Raw genomic sequence first — 22,237 nt, forward strand, 5'->3', positions numbered from 1 at the left:
TGCGCCCGCGCTCGGCCTGCCGCCTTCCTCCCGCTGCTGCCTCCCGCCGCGGCCGCCTCGGGCGCGGCCAGCGGGCCAGCCAAACCCTGCGCTGCCCCGCCCTGCTGCCCTCCCAGGGCGCGGAGGCCTGGAGCAGCCCGGGGTGCGAGGAGGCGGGGCGGGGCGGGCGGCGGTGGGAAACGAGGGGTGGTGGGGGCGGCGGTGGGGGCGGGGATGGGGGCGGGGCGCCTGGCTGGGCGCTCTCCCCTCGCGGCCCGGGAACACTCCAGGCCGCCCTGGCCGCTCGGATCCGGCGATGGGTCGCAGGAGATGCGGCTGCTGGGAGGGGGGTGGCGCGGGGCACTTGGCCCGAGGCGTCGGGGCGTCGGGCCGCCGGGCCCGTGCTCCTCTGAGTCCCCTCCGGCCCGAGGGGCCTCCCAGCGGGAGCCCTGACCTCTGCGGCGCCGGCCGGGCCCCGACTTGCCCAAACCCAGGCGGAGCCACCGGCGCGACCAGAGGGCGTCAGCGGAAGCCCGCCGCGCTGCCCCTGAGGGAGCGGGGAGGCGGGGCGGCCACCCTTCCCCCCGCCAGCGCCGCCCAGGAGACCGGCACCCCGCCCCCAACCCGCCCCTCGCGGGGACCCTGGACAGCTCCTGCTGGCGCCAGCCCAGAGACCCAGAGACAGAGACAGAGACAGAGACACGGAGAAACAGAGAAACGGCGACACGGAGAGGATCCAAGACACGGACCTAGACAGACACCCACCCTGACCCAGAGAGGCTCTGCCCAAGAGCTCGCTTCCCCCCCAGGAGGGCGGTGGTGCTGGAGCTGGGCCCGGGCCAGGAGGCAGGGGCCCCGGGGCTGGCGATCACCCCTGGGGCCCTAGGCCGCGCAGACAGGCTCTCAGGAGTCCCGGGCTCCCGGCATCGCTGCCCCGCCATCGCCCAGGAACCACAGGCAGGCACCGGAGCTCGCTGGCGCGCTCTGTCTGCGCTTGCGTGTGCGTGTGCTTGTGCGGGTTGTGCGAGTGGGTGTGTAGGCGTGTGTGTGTGTGTGTGTGTGTGTGTGCGCGCGCGCGCGCGCGCCTGTGTGTCTGTGTGCCTGTGTGTGTGTGTGCGTCCGGGTTTGTGTGTTCCTTTCTCTCCGCTTCTTCGCTCTGGCTCTTTTCCTCTTTCTGCCGGGCACCCCCGACCTTACTGAGTTGATAGAAGGAGCAGGCAGAAAAGTCAGGGCCCAGAGAACTTGGCACGAGAAAGCAGCTCCATCTACCAGACATGTAGAAGCCCCTCCCCGACGACCGACCGCAGCGTCCCCGTTCTGCTCAAGTGCCGCTGGGGACGTTGCCCGGGATCTCCCGCCCGCTAGGTCACCGACGAAGGCGCCTCCGTCTTCCCAAGAGCGCGCTCGCGCCCAGGACGGAGGGAGGAGCAGCACGGTGTGATGACGGGGAGGAAGAGTCGCGTCCGAAGGCCCGTCGGTGCCTGCCGACGTCCCGGCTCTCCCTGTCTCGAGACCTCTGGGCTTCAGGGTTCTGTGCCGCAAGGCTTTCCCGCCGCACCCCCCGGGACCCAGGGCGCGCTGTGTGCGCTGCCCGTCTCCAGCGTTTGGGCCCTGTGGGCCTTCTTGCGTCCCACTGGAAAGGGGACCCTGGGACGGAGAGAAGATGGGCAGGGGGCGGGCTTCGGCAAAGAGAGCGACGGCCATCCACAGACGTCCGACGAGGCCCTCCGGGGCGCCAAGCTCTCCATTTTCCACGGCACGTGTCCTCGTCAGGTTCTGCCACCTCTGGCCGGCATGCGTAGGCACACCGCTGGTCTTGCGGCCCCAGAGGCGAGGAGGCGAACGCCCCGGAGGCCGAGATTGGCACCCGCGTTCTCGGCTGCTGGGTGGCCAGCACCTAGGAGAGTGTCTGGCCGGAAGCAGCCAGGCGATCGATCCCTGGGTGCTGGATGAGCCTCGGCGGCAAGAAGTAGGCTCGTGGGGAAGGACGGCGGCCGAGGCCCGGGCCCCCACCGAGGCCGCGCTCCGTGCTGAGCGGTCTGCTCCGTATTTCCCGCTTGCGTTCTCACCAGCACTCGCCCCCGCAAGGAGGCACGAACGCCAGGACCCCCTCGCACCAGAGGAGGAAAGCGCAGCTCAGGGAGGGCACGTCACTCGCGGGAGACGGCGCCCCTTGGGTTTCAGCTCAGGACTTCGGTCTCCCGAGCCTGCGTTTCGGGGCAAGGCTCCGGTCCCGCGCTCCGGGAAACTGACAGGGACGCAGTCCCGCTTCTCCCCGCAGAAGGTGCTCCTCGGAGATCAGATCCGGGGACCCGTCAGAACCACCCCGGGCACGAGCTGGCAGGGAGCGACGCGCACCGCACCCCCCCCCCCTCCCCCATCCCGCAGCCCGCAGCCCGCAGCCCGAGGAAGCGAGGAGCAGGCGATAGAGGCGCTGGGTTGGCAGGAGGGGAAACGGGGCCGGCAGGAGAAGCGAACCGCGAAGAGACTCCCTCCCAGGACGACGATGGCTGAACGGGGAGAGGAGGGAGCTTTGGGTCCTCTCTCGTCCTGCTTTGACCGGGATGTCCCCATTTTTCCACAGCGAGCGAGTATGGCTCTTGGATTCGGTGGGGAAGACGTGATTTATCTGGAGGACTTTTCCCTTCGGGGGTTCAAAGTCCGTTCTCTGAGGCAAGGCTCCCTCTCTGCCTCCCTGTCCTTCCCATTCGCCTCCCCGGAAGCCAGCTCTCCTCCCGGTTTCCTGGATCCCTTGGCCACGGTCCTCTGTTGCAAACACAGGCAGGTGCAAAGAAGATGCGAAAGGCTGCCCGAGCCACGCGAACGGAAAGCTGAAGCCAGGGAGCCAGGAAGGGCTGGCTGCTGAGGGAGGACGTGTCCTGTCAGGAGGCTTTTCAACTCCCTCTGACAGATGCGGCCTGGAGGGGCGGGGCCCGGCCGGGGCCCTGGGGTGGTAGGGGTCGGGTGTGAGGGGGTGGGTGGGGAGGCGGGGGGAGGCGGGAAGAGAGGGAGGCCCCCGAGTGAGGGGACACCAAAAGCCTCAGCCATCAAGACTCCTCGTCTTTGCATCCAGCGTTCTCAAACTCAAAACGAACGCAAGCTCATCCACCAGGAGCAACGTAGCAGCGTTTCCAAGCGAGGCAGGACCGCCCGAAGGCGAAAGCAGAATGGGATCCTAGTCAGGTGGAGCTTGAAACTCAGACCCACCCACCCCCCTACCCCCCCCACCACCACCACCTCCCCCCCTCCCCCCCACCCCGGGAAGGGGGCTTCTGGAAGGAAAAGCGAGACAAACTGACAGGGACAAACTTAGGTCGGGAAAGGAGTGTTGATTGTGAATGAGCCTCTCAAGGACAAGCAAGCGGGTACCAGGTTTTAGAAGATGACCTGCAGCGGCAGAGACGCCAGCAAAGGCAGAAGCCATCCCGTCTTGGGTGAGGTGCCCGAGACGCTCCTCTCTAACCCAGTCCGCCCTGTCCTTGGAGAAGCGGGCGGTGTCTGGAAAAGCCTGACCAGGTGCCTTTCCTCGGTGGGCGGGGCTGGTCGCTTTGGGACCCGTTTGGGCCTCCCGGCACCGCCGTGGAATCCGTTCCACCTGACAGGACGACTCTACCCGGCGGCTGGGGCGGCGGGGGCGGGGCGCCGAGGGAAGGGCTGGGGTGTCACCGGAGCGGGAGCCGAGCGGGTGGGAAGAGGCCGAGGCCAGAGGGAGCCGGCCGGCGGCGTGTGCGGCGTCGGGGTCCCGGTCCCGGTCCCGGTCCCGGTCCCGGTCCCGGTCCCGCCGGGCTGGCCCCGATTGGCCCTGGGTTCGGGTGGGGCCGCGAGCTGGAAGGGTTGGGCTGTGGCGGGGAGGGGTTGGGCCCTGCCCATGGGCGGCGCCGGCGGGCCCGCGGTGCGGAGGGGGGCGGGAGGGGAGGGGGAGGGTGGGGGGGGTCGGGCTGGCTGGAGGGGTGGGGGGCGTCCGCGGAGGACGGAGGCCGGAGGCCGCAGGACGGAGGAGGGGCGGCAGGAGCGCGGAGGGAGCCGCGCCCGGCCGGCGGCAAAAGGCGAGGGAGGCAAAAGCCTACAGCACCCGGTATTCCCAGGCGGTCTCCCATCCAAGTACTAACCAGGCCCGACCCTGCTTAGCTTCCGAGATCAGACGAGATCGGGCGCGTTCAGGGTGGTATGGCCGTAGACGCTGGCGCCTGCCGCCGGCGCCCCTAAGAAGCCGCGCCGCGTCGCCCGGCCCGCGGCTCGCGCGCGCCCAGGCCTCTGTGACGCGCACCCGCCGCCGGCGCCCCCTGCGCCCGCGCCCGGCCTGCCGCCTTCCTCCCGCTGCTGCCTCCCGCCGCGGCCGCCTCGGGCGCGGCCAGCGGGCCAGCCAAACCCTGCGCTGCCCCGCCCTGCTGCCCTCCCAGGGCGCGGAGGCCTGGAGCAGCCCGGGGTGCGAGGAGGCGGGGCGGGGCGGGCGGCGGTGGGAAACGAGGGGTGGTGGGGGCGGCGGTGGGGGCGGGGATGGGGGCGGGGCGCCTGGCTGGGCGCTCTCCCCTCGCGGCCCGGGAACACTCCAGGCCGCCCTGGCCGCTCGGATCCGGCGATGGGTCGCAGGAGATGCGGCTGCTGGGAGGGGGGTGGCGCGGGGCACTTGGCCCGAGGCGTCGGGGCGTCGGGCCGCCGGGCCCGTGCTCCTCTGAGTCCCCTCTGGCCCGAGGGGCCTCCCAGCGGGAGCCCTGACCTCTGCGGCGCCGGCCGGGCCCCGACTTGCCCAAACCCAGGCGGAGCCACCGGCGCGACCAGAGGGCGTCAGCGGAAGCCCGCCGCGCTGCCCCTGAGGGAGCGGGGAGGCGGGGCGGCCACACTTCCCCCCCGCCAGCGCCGCCCAGGAGACCGGCACCCCGCCCCCAACCCGCCCCTCGCGGGGACCCTGGACAGCTCCTGCTGGCGCCAGCCCAGAGACCCAGAGACAGAGACAGAGACAGAGACACGGAGAAACAGAGAAACGGCGACACGGAGAGGATCCAAGACACGGACCTAGACAGACACCCACCCTGACCCAGAGAGGCTCTGCCCAAGAGCTCGCTTCCCCCCCAGGAGGGCGGTGGTGCTGGAGCTGGGCCCGGGCCAGGAGGCAGGGGCCCCGGGGCTGGCGATCACCCCTGGGGCCCTAGGCCGCGCAGACAGGCTCTCAGGAGTCCCGGGCTCCCGGCATCGCTGCCCCGCCATCGCCCAGGAACCACAGGCAGGCACCGGAGCTCGCTGGCGCGCTCTGTCTGCGCTTGCGTGTGCGTGTGCTTGTGCGGGTTGTGCGAGTGGGTGTGTAGGCGTGTGTGTGTGTGTGTGTGTGTGTGTGTGCGCGCGCGCGCGCGCGCCTGTGTGTCTGTGTGCCTGTGTGTGTGTGTGCGTCCGGGTTTGTGTGTTCCTTTCTCTCCGCTTCTTCGCTCTGGCTCTTTTCCTCTTTCTGCCGGGCACCCCCGACCTTACTGAGTTGATAGAAGGAGCAGGCAGAAAAGTCAGGGCCCAGAGAACTTGGCACGAGAAAGCAGCTCCATCTACCAGACATGTAGAAGCCCCTCCCCGACGACCGACCGCAGCGTCCCCGTTCTGCTCAAGTGCCGCTGGGGACGTTGCCCGGGATCTCCCGCCCGCTAGGTCACCGACGAAGGCGCCTCCGTCTTCCCAAGAGCGCGCTCGCGCCCAGGACGGAGGGAGGAGCAGCACGGTGTGATGACGGGGAGGAAGAGTCGCGTCCGAAGGCCCGTCGGTGCCTGCCGACGTCCCGGCTCTCCCTGTCTCGAGACCTCTGGGCTTCAGGGTTCTGTGCCGCAAGGCTTTCCCGCCGCACCCCCCGGGACCCAGGGCGCGCTGTGTGCGCTGCCCGTCTCCAGCGTTTGGGCCCTGTGGGCCTTCTTGCGTCCCACTGGAAAGGGGACCCTGGGACGGAGAGAAGATGGGCAGGGGGCGGGCTTCGGCAAAGAGAGCGACGGCCATCCACAGACGTCCGACGAGGCCCTCCGGGGCGCCAAGCTCTCCATTTTCCACGGCACGTGTCCTCGTCAGGTTCTGCCACCTCTGGCCGGCATGCGTAGGCACACCGCTGGTCTTGCGGCCCCAGAGGCGAGGAGGCGAACGCCCCGGAGGCCGAGATTGGCACCCGCGTTCTCGGCTGCTGGGTGGCCAGCACCTAGGAGAGTGTCTGGCCGGAAGCAGCCAGGCGATCGATCCCTGGGTGCTGGATGAGCCTCGGCGGCAAGAAGTAGGCTCGTGGGGAAGGACGGCGGCCGAGGCCCGGGCCCCCACCGAGGCCGCGCTCCGTGCTGAGCGGTCTGCTCCGTATTTCCCGCTTGCGTTCTCACCAGCACTCGCCCCCGCAAGGAGGCACGAACGCCAGGACCCCCTCGCACCAGAGGAGGAAAGCGCAGCTCAGGGAGGGCACGTCACTCGCGGGAGACGGCGCCCCTTGGGTTTCAGCTCAGGACTTCGGTCTCCCGAGCCTGCGTTTCGGGGCAAGGCTCCGGTCCCGCGCTCCGGGAAACTGACAGGGACGCAGTCCCGCTTCTCCCCGCAGAAGGTGCTCCTCGGAGATCAGATCCGGGGACCCGTCAGAACCACCCCGGGCACGAGCTGGCAGGGAGCGACGCGCACCGCACCCCCCCCCTCCCCCATCCCGCAGCCCGCAGCCCGCAGCCCGAGGAAGCGAGGAGCAGGCGATAGAGGCGCTGGGTTGGCAGGAGGGGAAACGGGGCCGGCAGGAGAAGCGAACCGCGAAGAGACTCCCTCCCAGGACGACGATGGCTGAACGGGGAGAGGAGGGAGCTTTGGGTCCTCTCTCGTCCTGCTTTGACCGGGATGTCCCCATTTTTCCACAGCGAGCGAGTATGGCTCTTGGATTCGGTGGGGAAGACGTGATTTATCTGGAGGACTTTTCCCTTCGGGGGTTCAAAGTCCGTTCTCTGAGGCAAGGCTCCCTCTCTGCCTCCCTGTCCTTCCCATTCGCCTCCCCGGAAGCCAGCTCTCCTCCCGGTTTCCTGGATCCCTTGGCCACGGTCCTCTGTTGCAAACACAGGCAGGTGCAAAGAAGATGCGAAAGGCTGCCCGAGCCACGCGAACGGAAAGCTGAAGCCAGGGAGCCAGGAAGGGCTGGCTGCTGAGGGAGGACGTGTCCTGTCAGGAGGCTTTTCAACTCCCTCTGACAGATGCGGCCTGGAGGGGCGGGGCCCGGCCGGGGCCCTGGGGTGGTAGGGGTCGGGTGTGAGGGGGTGGGTGGGGAGGCGGGGGGAGGCGGGAAGAGAGGGAGGCCCCCGAGTGAGGGGACACCAAAAGCCTCAGCCATCAAGACTCCTCGTCTTTGCATCCAGCGTTCTCAAACTCAAAACGAACGCAAGCTCATCCACCAGGAGCAACGTAGCAGCGTTTCCAAGCGAGGCAGGACCGCCCGAAGGCGAAAGCAGAATGGGATCCTAGTCAGGTGGAGCTTGAAACTCAGACCCACCCACCCCCCTACCCACCCCCACCACCTCCCCCCCTCCCCCCCACCCCGGGAAGGGGGCTTCTGGAAGGAAAAGCGAGACAATCTGACAGGGACAAACTTAGGTCGGGAAAGGAGTGTTGATTGTGAATGAGCCTCTCAAGGACAAGCAAGCGGGTACCAGGTTTTAGAAGATGACCTGCAGCGGCAGAGACGCCAGCAAAGGCAGAAGCCATCCCGTCTTGGGTGAGGTGCCCGAGACGCTCCTCTCTAACCCAGTCCGCCCTGTCCTTGGAGAAGCGGGCGGTGTCTGGAAAAGCCTGACCAGGTGCCTTTCCTCGGTGGGCGGGGCTGGTCGCTTTGGGACCCGTTTGGGCCTCCCGGCACCGCCGTGGAATCCGTTCCACCTGACAGGACGACTCTACCCGGCGGCTGGGGCGGCGGGGGCGGGGCGCCGAGGGAAGGGCTGGGGTGTCACCGGAGCGGGAGCCGAGCGGGTGGGAAGAGGCCGAGGCCAGAGGGAGCCGGCCGGCGGCGTGTGCGGCGTCGGGGTCCCGGTCCCGGTCCCGGTCCCGGTCCCGGTCCCGGTCCCGCCGGGCTGGCCCCGATTGGCCCTGGGTTCGGGTGGGGCCGCGAGCTGGAAGGGTTGGGCTGTGGCGGGGAGGGGTTGGGCCCTGCCCATGGGCGGCGCCGGCGGGCCCGCGGTGCGGAGGGGGGCGGGAGGGGAGGGGGAGGTCGGGCTGGCTGGAGGGGTGGGGGGCGTCCGCGGAGGACGGAGGCCGGAGGCCGCAGGACGGAGGAGGGGCGGCAGGAGCGCGGAGGGAGCCGCGCCCGGCCGGCGGCAAAAGGCGAGGGAGGCAAAAGCCTACAGCACCCGGTATTCCCAGGCGGTCTCCCATCCAAGTACTAACCAGGCCCGACCCTGCTTAGCTTCCGAGATCAGACGAGATCGGGCGCGTTCAGGGTGGTATGGCCGTAGACGCTGGCGCCTGCCGCCGGCGCCCCTAAGAAGCCGCGCCGCGTCGCCCGGCCCGCGGCTCGCGCGCGCCCAGGCCTCTGTGACGCGCACCCGCCGCCGGCGCCCCCTGCGCCCGCGCCCGGCCTGCCGCCTTCCTCCCGCTGCTGCCTCCCGCCGCGGCCGCCTCGGGCGCGGCCAGCGGGCCAGCCAAACCCTGCGCTGCCCCGCCCTGCTGCCCTCCCAGGGCGCGGAGGCCTGGAGCAGCCCGGGGTGCGAGGAGGCGGGGCGGGGCGGGCGGCGGTGGGAAACGAGGGGTGGTGGGGGCGGCGGTGGGGGCGGGGATGGGGGCGGGGCGCCTGGCTGGGCGCTCTCCCCTCGCGGCCCGGGAACACTCCAGGCCGCCCTGGCCGCTCGGATCCGGCGATGGGTCGCAGGAGATGCGGCTGCTGGGAGGGGGGTGGCGCGGGGCACTTGGCCCGAGGCGTCGGGGCGTCGGGCCGCCGGGCCCGTGCTCCTCTGAGTCCCCTCCGGCCCGAGGGGCCTCCCAGCGGGAGCCCTGACCTCTGCGGCGCCGGCCGGGCCCCGACTTGCCCAAACCCAGGCGGAGCCACCGGCGCGACCAGAGGGCGTCAGCGGAAGCCCGCCGCGCTGCCCCTGAGGGAGCGGGGAGGCGGGGCGGCCACACTTCCCCCCCGCCAGCGCCGCCCAGGAGACCGGCACCCCGCCCCCAACCCGCCCCTCGCGGGGACCCTGGACAGCTCCTGCTGGCGCCAGCCCAGAGACCCAGAGACAGAGACAGAGACAGAGACACGGAGAAACAGAGAAACGGCGACACGGAGAGGATCCAAGACACGGACCTAGACAGACACCCACCCTGACCCAGAGAGGCTCTGCCCAAGAGCTCGCTTCCCCCCCAGGAGGGCGGTGGTGCTGGAGCTGGGCCCGGGCCAGGAGGCAGGGGCCCCGGGGCTGGCGATCACCCCTGGGGCCCTAGGCCGCGCAGACAGGCTCTCAGGAGTCCCGGGCTCCCGGCATCGCTGCCCCGCCATCGCCCAGGAACCACAGGCAGGCACCGGAGCTCGCTGGCGCGCTCTGTCTGCGCTTGCGTGTGCGTGTGCTTGTGCGGGTTGTGCGAGTGGGTGTGTAGGCGTGTGTGTGTGTGTGTGTGTGTGTGTGTGCGCGCGCGCGCGCGCGCCTGTGTGTCTGTGTGCCTGTGTGTGTGTGTGCGTCCGGGTTTGTGTGTTCCTTTCTCTCCGCTTCTTCGCTCTGGCTCTTTTCCTCTTTCTGCCGGGCACCCCCGACCTTACTGAGTTGATAGAAGGAGCAGGCAGAAAAGTCAGGGCCCAGAGAACTTGGCACGAGAAAGCAGCTCCATCTACCAGACATGTAGAAGCCCCTCCCCGACGACCGACCGCAGCGTCCCCGTTCTGCTCAAGTGCCGCTGGGGACGTTGCCCGGGATCTCCCGCCCGCTAGGTCACCGACGAAGGCGCCTCCGTCTTCCCAAGAGCGCGCTCGCGCCCAGGACGGAGGGAGGAGCAGCACGGTGTGATGACGGGGAGGAAGAGTCGCGTCCGAAGGCCCGTCGGTGCCTGCCGACGTCCCGGCTCTCCCTGTCTCGAGACCTCTGGGCTTCAGGGTTCTGTGCCGCAAGGCTTTCCCGCCGCACCCCCCGGGACCCAGGGCGCGCTGTGTGCGCTGCCCGTCTCCAGCGTTTGGGCCCTGTGGGCCTTCTTGCGTCCCACTGGAAAGGGGACCCTGGGACGGAGAGAAGATGGGCAGGGGGCGGGCTTCGGCAAAGAGAGCGACGGCCATCCACAGACGTCCGACGAGGCCCTCCGGGGCGCCAAGCTCTCCATTTTCCACGGCACGTGTCCTCGTCAGGTTCTGCCACCTCTGGCCGGCATGCGTAGGCACACCGCTGGTCTTGCGGCCCCAGAGGCGAGGAGGCGAACGCCCCGGAGGCCGAGATTGGCACCCGCGTTCTCGGCTGCTGGGTGGCCAGCACCTAGGAGAGTGTCTGGCCGGAAGCAGCCAGGCGATCGATCCCTGGGTGCTGGATGAGCCTCGGCGGCAAGAAGTAGGCTCGTGGGGAAGGACGGCGGCCGAGGCCCGGGCCCCCACCGAGGCCGCGCTCCGTGCTGAGCGGTCTGCTCCGTATTTCCCGCTTGCGTTCTCACCAGCACTCGCCCCCGCAAGGAGGCACGAACGCCAGGACCCCCTCGCACCAGAGGAGGAAAGCGCAGCTCAGGGAGGGCACGTCACTCGCGGGAGACGGCGCCCCTTGGGTTTCAGCTCAGGACTTCGGTCTCCCGAGCCTGCGTTTCGGGGCAAGGCTCCGGTCCCGCGCTCCGGGAAACTGACAGGGACGCAGTCCCGCTTCTCCCCGCAGAAGGTGCTCCTCGGAGATCAGATCCGGGGACCCGTCAGAACCACCCCGGGCACGAGCTGGCAGGGAGCGACGCGCACCGCACCCCCCCCCCTCCCCCATCCCGCAGCCCGCAGCCCGCAGCCCGAGGAAGCGAGGAGCAGGCGATAGAGGCGCTGGGTTGGCAGGAGGGGAAACGGGGCCGGCAGGAGAAGCGAACCGCGAAGAGACTCCCTCCCAGGACGACGATGGCTGAACGGGGAGAGGAGGGAGCTTTGGGTCCTCTCTCGTCCTGCTTTGACCGGGATGTCCCCATTTTTCCACAGCGAGCGAGTATGGCTCTTGGATTCGGTGGGGAAGACGTGATTTATCTGGAGGACTTTTCCCTTCGGGGGTTCAAAGTCCGTTCTCTGAGGCAAGGCTCCCTCTCTGCCTCCCTGTCCTTCCCATTCGCCTCCCCGGAAGCCAGCTCTCCTCCCGGTTTCCTGGATCCCTTGGCCACGGTCCTCTGTTGCAAACACAGGCAGGTGCAAAGAAGATGCGAAAGGCTGCCCGAGCCACGCGAACGGAAAGCTGAAGCCAGGGAGCCAGGAAGGGCTGGCTGCTGAGGGAGGACGTGTCCTGTCAGGAGGCTTTTCAACTCCCTCTGACAGATGCGGCCTGGAGGGGCGGGGCCCGGCCGGGGCCCTGGGGTGGTAGGGGTCGGGTGTGAGGGGGTGGGTGGGGAGGCGGGGGGAGGCGGGAAGAGAGGGAGGCCCCCGAGTGAGGGGACACCAAAAGCCTCAGCCATCAAGACTCCTCGTCTTTGCATCCAGCGTTCTCAAACTCAAAACGAACGCAAGCTCATCCACCAGGAGCAACGTAGCAGCGTTTCCAAGCGAGGCAGGACCGCCCGAAGGCGAAAGCAGAATGGGATCCTAGTCAGGTGGAGCTTGAAACTCAGACCCACCCACCCCCCTACCCCCCCCACCACCACCACCTCCCCCCCTCCCCCCCACCCCGGGAAGGGGGCTTCTGGAAGGAAAAGCGAGACAAACTGACAGGGACAAACTTAGGTCGGGAAAGGAGTGTTGATTGTGAATGAGCCTCTCAAGGACAAGCAAGCGGGTACCAGGTTTTAGAAGATGACCTGCAGCGGCAGAGACGCCAGCAAAGGCAGAAGCCATCCCGTCTTGGGTGAGGTGCCCGAGACGCTCCTCTCTAACCCAGTCCGCCCTGTCCTTGGAGAAGCGGGCGGTGTCTGGAAAAGCCTGACCAGGTGCCTTTCCTCGGTGGGCGGGGCTGGTCGCTTTGGGACCCGTTTGGGCCTCCCGGCACCGCCGTGGAATCCGTTCCACCTGACAGGACGACTCTACCCGGCGGCTGGGGCGGCGGGGGCGGGGCGCCGAGGGAAGGGCTGGGGTGTCACCGGAGCGGGAGCCGAGCGGGTGGGAAGAGGCCGAGGCCAGAGGGAGCCGGCCGGCGGCGTGTGCGGCGTCGGGGTCCCGGTCCCGGTCCCGGTCCCGGTCCCGGTCCCGGTCCCGCCGGGCTGGCCCCGATTGGCCCTGGGTTCGGGTGGGGCCGCGAGCTGGAAGGGTTGGGCTGTGGCGGGGAGGGGTTGGGCCCTGCCCATGGGCGGCGCCGGCGGGCCCGCGGTGCGGAGGGGGGCGGGAGGGGAGGGGGAGGGTGGGGGGGTCGGGCTGGCTGGAGGGGTGGGGGGCGTCCGCGGAGGACGGAGGCCGGAGGCCGCAGGACGGAGGAGGGGCGGCAGGAGCGCGGAGGGAGCCGCGCCCGGCCGGCGGCAAAAGGCGAGGGAGGCAAAAGCCTACAGCACCCGGTATTCCCAGGCGGTCTCCCATCCAAGTACTAACCAGGCCCGACCCTGCTTAGCTTCCGAGATCAGACGAGATCGGGCGCGTTCAGGGTGGTATGGCCGTAGACGCTGGCGCCTGCCGCCGGCGCCCCTAAGAAGCCGCGCCGCGTCGCCCGGCCCGCGGCTCGCGCGCGCCCAGGCCTCTGTGACGCGCACCCGCCGCCGGCGCCCCCTGCGCCCGCGCCCGGCCTGCCGCCTTCCTCCCGCTGCTGCCTCCCGCCGCGGCCGCCTCGGGCGCGGCCAGCGGGCCAGCCAAACCCTGCGCTGCCCCGCCCTGCTGCCCTCCCAGGGCGCGGAGGCCTGGAGCAGCCCGGGGTGCGAGGAGGCGGGGCGGGGCGGGCGGCGGTGGGAAACGAGGGGTGGTGGGGGCGGCGGTGGGGGCGGGGATGGGGGCGGGGCGCCTGGCTGGGCGCTCTCCCCTCGCGGCCCGGGAACACTCCAGGCCGCCCTGGCCGCTCGGATCCGGCGATGGGTCGCAGGAGATGCGGCTGCTGGGAGGGGGGTGGCGCGGGGCACTTGGCCCGAGGCGTCGGGGCGTCGGGCCGCCGGGCCCGTGCTCCTCTGAGTCCCCTCCGGCCCGAGGGGCCTCCCAGCGGGAGCCCTGACCTCTGCGGCGCCGGCCGGGCCCCGACTTGCCCAAACCCAGGCGGAGCCACCGGCGCGACCAGAGGGCGTCAGCGGAAGCCCGCCGCGCTGCCCCTGAGGGAGCGGGGAGGCGGGGCGGCCACACTTCCCCCCCGCCAGCGCCGCCCAGGAGACCGGCACCCCGCCCCCAACCCGCCCCTCGCGGGGACCCTGGACAGCTCCTGCTGGCGCCAGCCCAGAGACCCAGAGACAGAGACAGAGACAGAGACACGGAGAAACAGAGAAACGGCGACACGGAGAGGATCCAAGACACGGACCTAGACAGACACCCACCCTGACCCAGAGAGGCTCTGCCCAAGAGCTCGCTTGCCCCCCAGGAGGGCGGTGGTGCTGGAGCTGGGCCCGGGCCAGGAGGCAGGGGCCCCGGGGCTGGCGATCACCCCTGGGGCCCTAGGCCGCGCAGACAGGCTCTCAGGAGTCCCGGGCTCCCGGCATCGCTGCCCCGCCATCGCCCAGGAACCACAGGCAGGCACCGGAGCTCGCTGGCGCGCTCTGTCTGCGCTTGCGTGTGCGTGTGCTTGTGCGGGTTGTGCGAGTGGGTGTGTAGGCGTGTGTGTGTGTGTGTGTGTGTGTGTGTGCGCGCGCGCGCGCCTGTGTGTCTGTGTGCCTGTGTGTGTGTGTGCGTCCGGGTTTGTGTGTTCCTTTCTCTCCGCTTCTTCGCTCTGGCTCTTTTCCTCTTTCTGCCGGGCACCCCCGACCTTACTGAGTTGATAGAAGGAGCAGGCAGAAAAGTCAGGGCCCAGAGAACTTGGCACGAGAAAGCAGCTCCATCTACCAGACATGTAGAAGCCCCTCCCCGACGACCGACCGCAGCGTCCCCGTTCTGCTCAAGTGCCGCTGGGGACGTTGCCCGGGATCTCCCGCCCGCTAGGTCACCGACGAAGGCGCCTCCGTCTTCCCAAGAGCGCGCTCGCGCCCAGGACGGAGGGAGGAGCAGCACGGTGTGATGACGGGGAGGAAGAGTCGCGTCCGAAGGCCCGTCGGTGCCTGCCGACGTCCCGGCTCTCCCTGTCTCGAGACCTCTGGGCTTCAGGGTTCTGTGCCGCAAGGCTTTCCCGCCGCACCCCCCGGGACCCAGGGCGCGCTGTGTGCGCTGCCCGTCTCCAGCGTTTGGGCCCTGTGGGCCTTCTTGCGTCCCACTGGAAAGGGGACCCTGGGACGGAGAGAAGATGGGCAGGGGGCGGGCTTCGGCAAAGAGAGCGACGGCCATCCACAGACGTCCGACGAGGCCCTCCGGGGCGCCAAGCTCTCCATTTTCCACGGCACGTGTCCTCGTCAGGTTCTGCCACCTCTGGCCGGCATGCGTAGGCACACCGCTGGTCTTGCGGCCCCAGAGGCGAGGAGGCGAACGCCCCGGAGGCCGAGATTGGCACCCGCGTTCTCGGCTGCTGGGTGGCCAGCACCTAGGAGAGTGTCTGGCCGGAAGCAGCCAGGCGATCGATCCCTGGGTGCTGGATGAGCCTCGGCGGCAAGAAGTAGGCTCGTGGGGAAGGACGGCGGCCGAGGCCCGGGCCCCCACCGAGGCCGCGCTCCGTGCTGAGCGGTCTGCTCCGTATTTCCCGCTTGCGTTCTCACCAGCACTCGCCCCCGCAAGGAGGCACGAACGCCAGGACCCCCTCGCACCAGAGGAGGAAAGCGCAGCTCAGGGAGGGCACGTCACTCGCGGGAGACGGCGCCCCTTGGGTTTCAGCTCAGGACTTCGGTCTCCCGAGCCTGCGTTTCGGGGCAAGGCTCCGGTCCCGCGCTCCGGGAAACTGACAGGGACGCAGTCCCGCTTCTCCCCGCAGAAGGTGCTCCTCGGAGATCAGATCCGGGGACCCGTCAGAACCACCCCGGGCACGAGCTGGCAGGGAGCGACGCGCACCGCCCCCCCCCCCCCTCCCCCATCCCGCAGCCCGCAGCCCGCAGCCCGAGGAAGCGAGGAGCAGGCGATAGAGGCGCTGGGTTGGCAGGAGGGGAAACGGGGCCGGCAGGAGAAGCGAACCGCGAAGAGACTCCCTCCCAGGACGACGATGGCTGAACGGGGAGAGGAGGGAGCTTTGGGTCCTCTCTCGTCCTGCTTTGACCGGGATGTCCCCATTTTTCCACAGCGAGCGAGTATGGCTCTTGGATTCGGTGGGGAAGACGTGATTTATCTGGAGGACTTTTCCCTTCGGGGGTTCAAAGTCCGTTCTCTGAGGCAAGGCTCCCTCTCTGCCTCCCTGTCCTTCCCATTCGCCTCCCCGGAAGCCAGCTCTCCTCCCGGTTTCCTGGATCCCTTGGCCACGGTCCTCTGTTGCAAACACAGGCAGGTGCAAAGAAGATGCGAAAGGCTGCCCGAGCCACGCGAACGGAAAGCTGAAGCCAGGGAGCCAGGAAGGGCTGGCTGCTGAGGGAGGACGTGTCCTGTCAGGAGGCTTTTCAACTCCCTCTGACAGATGCGGCCTGGAGGGGCGGGGCCCGGCCGGGGCCCTGGGGTGGTAGGGGTCGGGTGTGAGGGGGTGGGTGGGGAGGCGGGGGGAGGCGGGAAGAGAGGGAGGCCCCCGAGTGAGGGGACACCAAAAGCCTCAGCCATCAAGACTCCTCGTCTTTGCATCCAGCGTTCTCAAACTCAAAACGAACGCAAGCTCATCCACCAGGAGCAACGTAGCAGCGTTTCCAAGCGAGGCAGGACCGCCCGAAGGCGAAAGCAGAATGGGATCCTAGTCAGGTGGAGCTTGAAACTCAGACCCACCCACCCCCCTACCCCCCCCCACCACCACCACCTCCCCCCCTCCCCCCCACCCCGGGAAGGGGGCTTCTGGAAGGAAAAGCGAGACAAACTGACAGGGACAAACTTAGGTCGGGAAAGGAGTGTTGATTGTGAATGAGCCTCTCAAGGACAAGCAAGCGGGTACCAGGTTTTAGAAGATGACCTGCAGCGGCAGAGACGCCAGCAAAGGCAGAAGCCATCCCGTCTTGGGTGAGGTGCCCGAGACGCTCCTCTCTAACCCAGTCCGCCCTGTCCTTGGAGAAGCGGGCGGTGTCTGGAAAAGCCTGACCAGGTGCCTTTCCTCGGTGGGCGGGGCTGGTCGCTTTGGGACCCGTTTGGGCCTCCCGGCACCGCCGTGGAATCCGTTCCACCTGACAGGACGACTCTACCCGGCGGCTGGGGCGGCGGGGGCGGGGCGCCGAGGGAAGGGCTGGGGTGTCACCGGAGCGGGAGCCGAGCGGGTGGGAAGAGGCCGAGGCCAGAGGGAGCCGGCCGGCGGCGTGTGCGGCGTCGGGGTCCCGGTCCCGGTCCCGGTCCCGGTCCCGCCGGGCTGGCCCCGATTGGCCCTGGGTTCGGGTGGGGCCGCGAGCTGGAAGGGTTGGGCTGTGGCGGGGAGGGGTTGGGCCCTGCCCATGGGCGGCGCCGGCGGGCCCGCGGTGCGGAGGGGGGCGGGAGGGGAGGGGGAGGGTGGGGGGGGTCGGGCTGGCTGGAGGGGTGGGGGGCGTCCGCGGAGGACGGAGGCCGGAGGCCGCAGGACGGAGGAGGGGCGGCAGGAGCGCGGAGGGAGCCGCGCCCGGCCGGCGGCAAAAGGCGAGGGAGGCAAAAGCCTACAGCACCCGGTATTCCCAGGCGGTCTCCCATCCAAGTACTAACCAGGCCCGACCCTGCTTAGCTTCCGAGATCAGACGAGATCGGGCGCGTTCAGGGTGGTATGGCCGTAGACGCTGGCGCCTGCCGCCGGCGCCCCTAAGAAGCCGCGCCGCGTCGCCCGGCCCGCGGCTCGCGCGCGCCCAGGCCTCTGTGACGCGCACCCGCCGCCGGCGCCCCCTGCGCCCGCGCCCGGCCTGCCGCCTTCCTCCCGCTGCTGCCTCCCGCCGCGGCCGCCTCGGGCGCGGCCAGCGGGCCAGCCAAACCCTGCGCTGCCCCGCCCTGCTGCCCTCCCAGGGCGCGGAGGCCTGGAGCAGCCCGGGGTGCGAGGAGGCGGGGCGGGGCGGGCGGCGGTGGGAAACGAGGGGTGGTGGGGGCGGCGGTGGGGGCGGGGATGGGGGCGGGGCGCCTGGCTGGGCGCTCTCCCCTCGCGGCCCGGGAACACTCCAGGCCGCCCTGGCCGCTCGGATCCGGCGATGGGTCGCAGGAGATGCGGCTGCTGGGAGGGGGGTGGCGCGGGGCACTTGGCCCGAGGCGTCGGGGCGTCGGGCCGCCGGGCCCGTGCTCCTCTGAGTCCCCTCCGGCCCGAGGGGCCTCCCAGCGGGAGCCCTGACCTCTGCGGCGCCGGCCGGGCCCCGACTTGCCCAAACCCAGGCGGAGCCACCGGCGCGACCAGAGGGCGTCAGCGGAAGCCCGCCGCGCTGCCCCTGAGGGAGCGGGGAGGCGGGGCGGCCACACTTCCCCCCCGCCAGCGCCGCCCAGGAGACCGGCACCCCGCCCCCAACCCGCCCCTCGCGGGGACCCTGGACAGCTCCTGCTGGCGCCAGCCCAGAGACCCAGAGACAGAGACAGAGACAGAGACACGGAGAAACAGAGAAACGGCGACACGGAGAGGATCCAAGACACGGACCTAGACAGACACCCACCCTGACCCAGAGAGGCTCTGCCCAAGAGCTCGCTTCCCCCCCAGGAGGGCGGTGGTGCTGGAGCTGGGCCCGGGCCAGGAGGCAGGGGCCCCGGGGCTGGCGATCACCCCTGGGGCCCTAGGCCGCGCAGACAGGCTCTCAGGAGTCCCGGGCTCCCGGCATCGCTGCCCCGCCATCGCCCAGGAACCACAGGCAGGCACCGGAGCTCGCTGGCGCGCTCTGTCTGCGCTTGCGTGTGCGTGTGCTTGTGCGGGTTGTGCGAGTGGGTGTGTAGGCGTGTGTGTGTGTGTGTGTGTGTGTGTGCGCGCGCGCGCGCGCGCCTGTGTGTCTGTGTGCCTGTGTGTGTGTGTGCGTCCGGGTTTGTGTGTTCCTTTCTCTCCGCTTCTTCGCTCTGGCTCTTTTCCTCTTTCTGCCGGGCACCCCCGACCTTACTGAGTTGATAGAAGGAGCAGGCAGAAAAGTCAGGGCCCAGAGAACTTGGCACGAGAAAGCAGCTCCATCTACCAGACATGTAGAAGCCCCTCCCCGACGACCGACCGCAGCGTCCCCGTTCTGCTCAAGTGCCGCTGGGGACGTTGCCCGGGATCTCCCGCCCGCTAGGTCACCGACGAAGGCGCCTCCGTCTTCCCAAGAGCGCGCTCGCGCCCAGGACGGAGGGAGGAGCAGCACGGTGTGATGACGGGGAGGAAGAGTCGCGTCCGAAGGCCCGTCGGTGCCTGCCGACGTCCCGGCTCTCCCTGTCTCGAGACCTCTGGGCTTCAGGGTTCTGTGCCGCAAGGCTTTCCCGCCGCACCCCCCGGGACCCAGGGCGCGCTGTGTGCGCTGCCCGTCTCCAGCGTTTGGGCCCTGTGGGCCTTCTTGCGTCCCACTGGAAAGGGGACCCTGGGACGGAGAGAAGATGGGCAGGGGGCGGGCTTCGGCAAAGAGAGCGACGGCCATCCACAGACGTCCGACGAGGCCCTCCGGGGCGCCAAGCTCTCCATTTTCCACGGCACGTGTCCTCGTCAGGTTCTGCCACCTCTGGCCGGCATGCGTAGGCACACCGCTGGTCTTGCGGCCCCAGAGGCGAGGAGGCGAACGCCCCGGAGGCCGAGATTGGCACCCGCGTTCTCGGCTGCTGGGTGGCCAGCACCTAGGAGAGTGTCTGGCCGGAAGCAGCCAGGCGATCGATCCCTGGGTGCTGGATGAGCCTCGGCGGCAAGAAGTAGGCTCGTGGGGAAGGACGGCGGCCGAGGCCCGGGCCCCCACCGAGGCCGCGCTCCGTGCTGAGCGGTCTGCTCCGTATTTCCCGCTTGCGTTCTCACCAGCACTCGCCCCCGCAAGGAGGCACGAACGCCAGGACCCCCTCGCACCAGAGGAGGAAAGCGCAGCTCAGGGAGGGCACGTCACTCGCGGGAGACGGCGCCCCTTGGGTTTCAGCTCAGGACTTCGGTCTCCCGAGCCTGCGTTTCGGGGCAAGGCTCCGGTCCCGCGCTCCGGGAAACTGACAGGGACGCAGTCCCGCTTCTCCCCGCAGAAGGTGCTCCTCGGAGATCAGATCCGGGGACCCGTCAGAACCACCCCGGGCACGAGCTGGCAGGGAGCGACGCGCACCGCACCCCCCCCTCCCCCATCCCGCAGCCCGCAGCCCGCAGCCCGAGGAAGCGAGGAGCAGGCGATAGAGGCGCTGGGTTGGCAGGAGGGGAAACGGGGCCGGCAGGAGAAGCGAACCGCGAAGAGACTCCCTCCCAGGACGACGATGGCTGAACGGGGAGAGGAGGGAGCTTTGGGTCCTCTCTCGTCCTGCTTTGACCGGGATGTCCCCATTTTTCCACAGCGAGCGAGTATGGCTCTTGGATTCGGTGGGGAAGACGTGATTTATCTGGAGGACTTTTCCCTTCGGGGGTTCAAAGTCCGTTCTCTGAGGCAAGGCTCCCTCTCTGCCTCCCTGTCCTTCCCATTCGCCTCCCCGGAAGCCAGCTCTCCTCCCGGTTTCCTGGATCCCTTGGCCACGGTCCTCTGTTGCAAACACAGGCAGGTGCAAAGAAGATGCGAAAGGCTGCCCGAGCCACGCGAACGGAAAGCTGAAGCCAGGAGCCAGGAAGGGCTGGCTGCTGAGGGAGGACGTGTCCTGTCAGGAGGCTTTTCAACTCCCTCTGACAGATGCGGCCTGGAGGGGCGGGGCCCGGCCGGGGCCCTGGGGTGGTAGGGGTCGGGTGTGAGGGGGTGGGTGGGGAGGCGGGGGGAGGCGGGAAGAGAGGGAGGCCCCCGAGTGAGGGGACACCAAAAGCCTCAGCCATCAAGACTCCTCGTCTTTGCATCCAGCGTTCTCAAACTCAAAACGAACGCAAGCTCATCCACCAGGAGCAACGTAGCAGCGTTTCCAAGCGAGGCATGGACCGCCCGAAGGCGAAAGCAGAATGGGATCCTAGTCAGGTGGAGCTTGAAACTCAGACCCACCCACCCCCCTACCCCCCCCACCACCACCACCTCCCCCCCTCCCCCCCACCCCGGGAAGGGGGCTTCTGGAAGGAAAAGCGAGACAAACTGACAGGGACAAACTTAGGTCGGGAAAGGAGTGTTGATTGTGAATGAGCCTCTCAAGGACAAGCAAGCGGGTACCAGGTTTTAGAAGATGACCTGCAGCGGCAGAGACGCCAGCAAAGGCAGAAGCCATCCCGTCTTGGGTGAGGTGCCCGAGACGCTCCTCTCTAACCCAGTCCGCCCTGTCCTTGGAGAAGCGGGCGGTGTCTGGAAAAGCCTGACCAGGTGCCTTTCCTCGGTGGGCGGGGCTGGTCGCTTTGGGACCCGTTTGGGCCTCCCGGCACCGCCGTGGAATCCGTTCCACCTGACAGGACGACTCTACCCGGCGGCTGGGGCGGCGGGGGCGGGGCGCCGAGGGAAGGGCTGGGGTGTCACCGGAGCGGGAGCCGAGCGGGTGGGAGAGGCCGAGGCCAGAGGGAGCCGGCCGGCGGCGTGTGCGGCGTCGGGGTCCCGGTCCCGGTCCCGGTCCCGGTCCCGGTCCCGGTCCCGCCGGGCTGGCCCCGATTGGCCCTGGGTTCGGGTGGGGCCGCGAGCTGGAAGGGTTGGGCTGTGGCGGGGAGGGGTTGGGCCCTGCCCATGGGCGGCGCCGGCGGGCCCGCGGTGCGGAGGGGGCGGGAGGGGAGGGGGAGGTCGGGCTGGCTGGAGGGGTGGGGGGCGTCCGCGGAGGACGGAGGCCGGAGGCCGCAGGACGGAGGAGGGGCGGCAGGAGCGCGGAGGGAGCCGCGCCCGGCCGGCGGCAAAAGGCGAGGGAGGCAAAAGCCTACAGCACCCGGTATTCCCAGGCGGTCTCCCATCCAAGTACTAACCAGGCCCGACCCTGCTTAGCTTCCGAGATCAGACGAGATCGGGCGCGTTCAGGGTGGTATGGCCGTAGACGCTGGCGCCTGCCGCCGGCGCCCCTAAGAAGCCGCGCCGCGTCGCCCGGCCCGCGGCTCGCGCGCGCCCAGGCCTCTGTGACGCGCACCCGCCGCCGGCGCCCCCTGCGCCCGCGCCCGGCCTGCCGCCTTCCTCCCGCTGCTGCCTCCGCCGCGGCCGCCTCGGGCGCGGCCAGCGGGCCAGCCAAACCCTGCGCTGCCCCGCCCTGCTGCCCTCCCAGGGCGCGGAGGCCTGGAGCAGCCCGGGGTGCGAGGAGGCGGGGCGGGGCGGCGGCGGTGGGAAACGAGGGGTGGTGGGGGCGGCGGTGGGGGCGGGGATGGGGGCGGGGCGCCTGGCTGGGCGCTCTCCCCTCGCGGCCCGGGAACACTCCAGGCCGCCCTGGCCGCTCGGATCCGGCGATGGGTCGCAGGAGATGCGGCTGCTGGGAAGGGGGGTGGCGCGGGGCACTTGGCCGAGGCGTCGGGGCGTCGGGCCGCCGGGCCCGTGCTCCTCTGAGTCCCCTCCGGCCGAGGGGCCTCCCAGCGGGAGCCCTGACCTCTGCGGCGCCGGCCGGGCCCCGACTTGCCCAAACCCAGGCGGAGCCACCGGCGCGACCAGAGGGCGTCAGCGGAAGCCCGCCGCGCTGCCCCTGAGGGAGCGGGGAGGCGGGGCGGCCACCCTTCCCCCCGCCAGCGCCGCCCCAGGAGACCGGCACCCCGCCCCCAACCCGCCCCTCGCGGGGACCCTGGACAGCTCCTGCTGGCGCCAGCCCAGAGACCCAGAGACAGAGACAGAGACAGAGACACGGAGAAACAGAGAAACGGCGACACGGAGAGGATCCAAGACACGGACCTAGACAGACACCCACCCTGACCCAGAGAGGCTCTGCCCAAGAGCTCGCTTGCCCCCAGGAGGGCGGTGGTGCTGGAGCTGGGCCCGGGCCAGGAGGCAGGGGCCCCGGGGCTGGCGATCACCCCTGGGGCCCTAGGCCGCGCAGACAGGCTCTCAGGAGTCCCGGGCTCCCGGCATCGCTGCCCCGCCATCGCCCAGGAACCACAGGCAGGCACCGGAGCTCGCTGGCGCGCTC

The 22,237-nt window shown here is 70.1% G+C and overlaps 5 non-coding genes across 5 annotated transcripts; all 5 read right to left on the reverse strand.

Moving 5' to 3' along the window:
* Positions 1–4,039: 4,039 nt before the first annotated feature.
* On the reverse strand, positions 4,040–4,158 carry LOC139043014 (5S ribosomal RNA). Its single transcript, XR_011500092.1, has one exon. It is a non-coding gene; the product is annotated as a 5S ribosomal RNA (ribosomal RNA).
* Positions 4,159–8,288: 4,130 nt separating this feature from the next.
* On the reverse strand, positions 8,289–8,407 carry LOC139043015 (5S ribosomal RNA). The gene has a single exon (XR_011500093.1). It is a non-coding gene; the product is annotated as a 5S ribosomal RNA (ribosomal RNA).
* Positions 8,408–12,552: 4,145 nt separating this feature from the next.
* Positions 12,553–12,671, reverse strand: LOC139043016 (5S ribosomal RNA). Its single transcript, XR_011500094.1, has one exon. It is a non-coding gene; the product is annotated as a 5S ribosomal RNA (ribosomal RNA).
* A 4,132-nt stretch (positions 12,672–16,803) lies between these two features.
* LOC139043017 (5S ribosomal RNA) lies at positions 16,804–16,922 on the reverse strand. Its single transcript, XR_011500095.1, has one exon. It is a non-coding gene; the product is annotated as a 5S ribosomal RNA (ribosomal RNA).
* A 4,130-nt stretch (positions 16,923–21,052) lies between these two features.
* LOC139043012 (5S ribosomal RNA) lies at positions 21,053–21,171 on the reverse strand. Its single transcript, XR_011500090.1, has one exon. It is a non-coding gene; the product is annotated as a 5S ribosomal RNA (ribosomal RNA).
* Positions 21,172–22,237: the final 1,066 nt, after the last annotated feature.

The sequence above is a fragment of the Equus asinus genome, unplaced genomic scaffold, assembly GCF_041296235.1.
Source record: "Equus asinus isolate D_3611 breed Donkey unplaced genomic scaffold, EquAss-T2T_v2 contig_136, whole genome shotgun sequence".
Taxonomy (NCBI): Eukaryota; Metazoa; Chordata; class Mammalia; order Perissodactyla; family Equidae; genus Equus; species Equus asinus.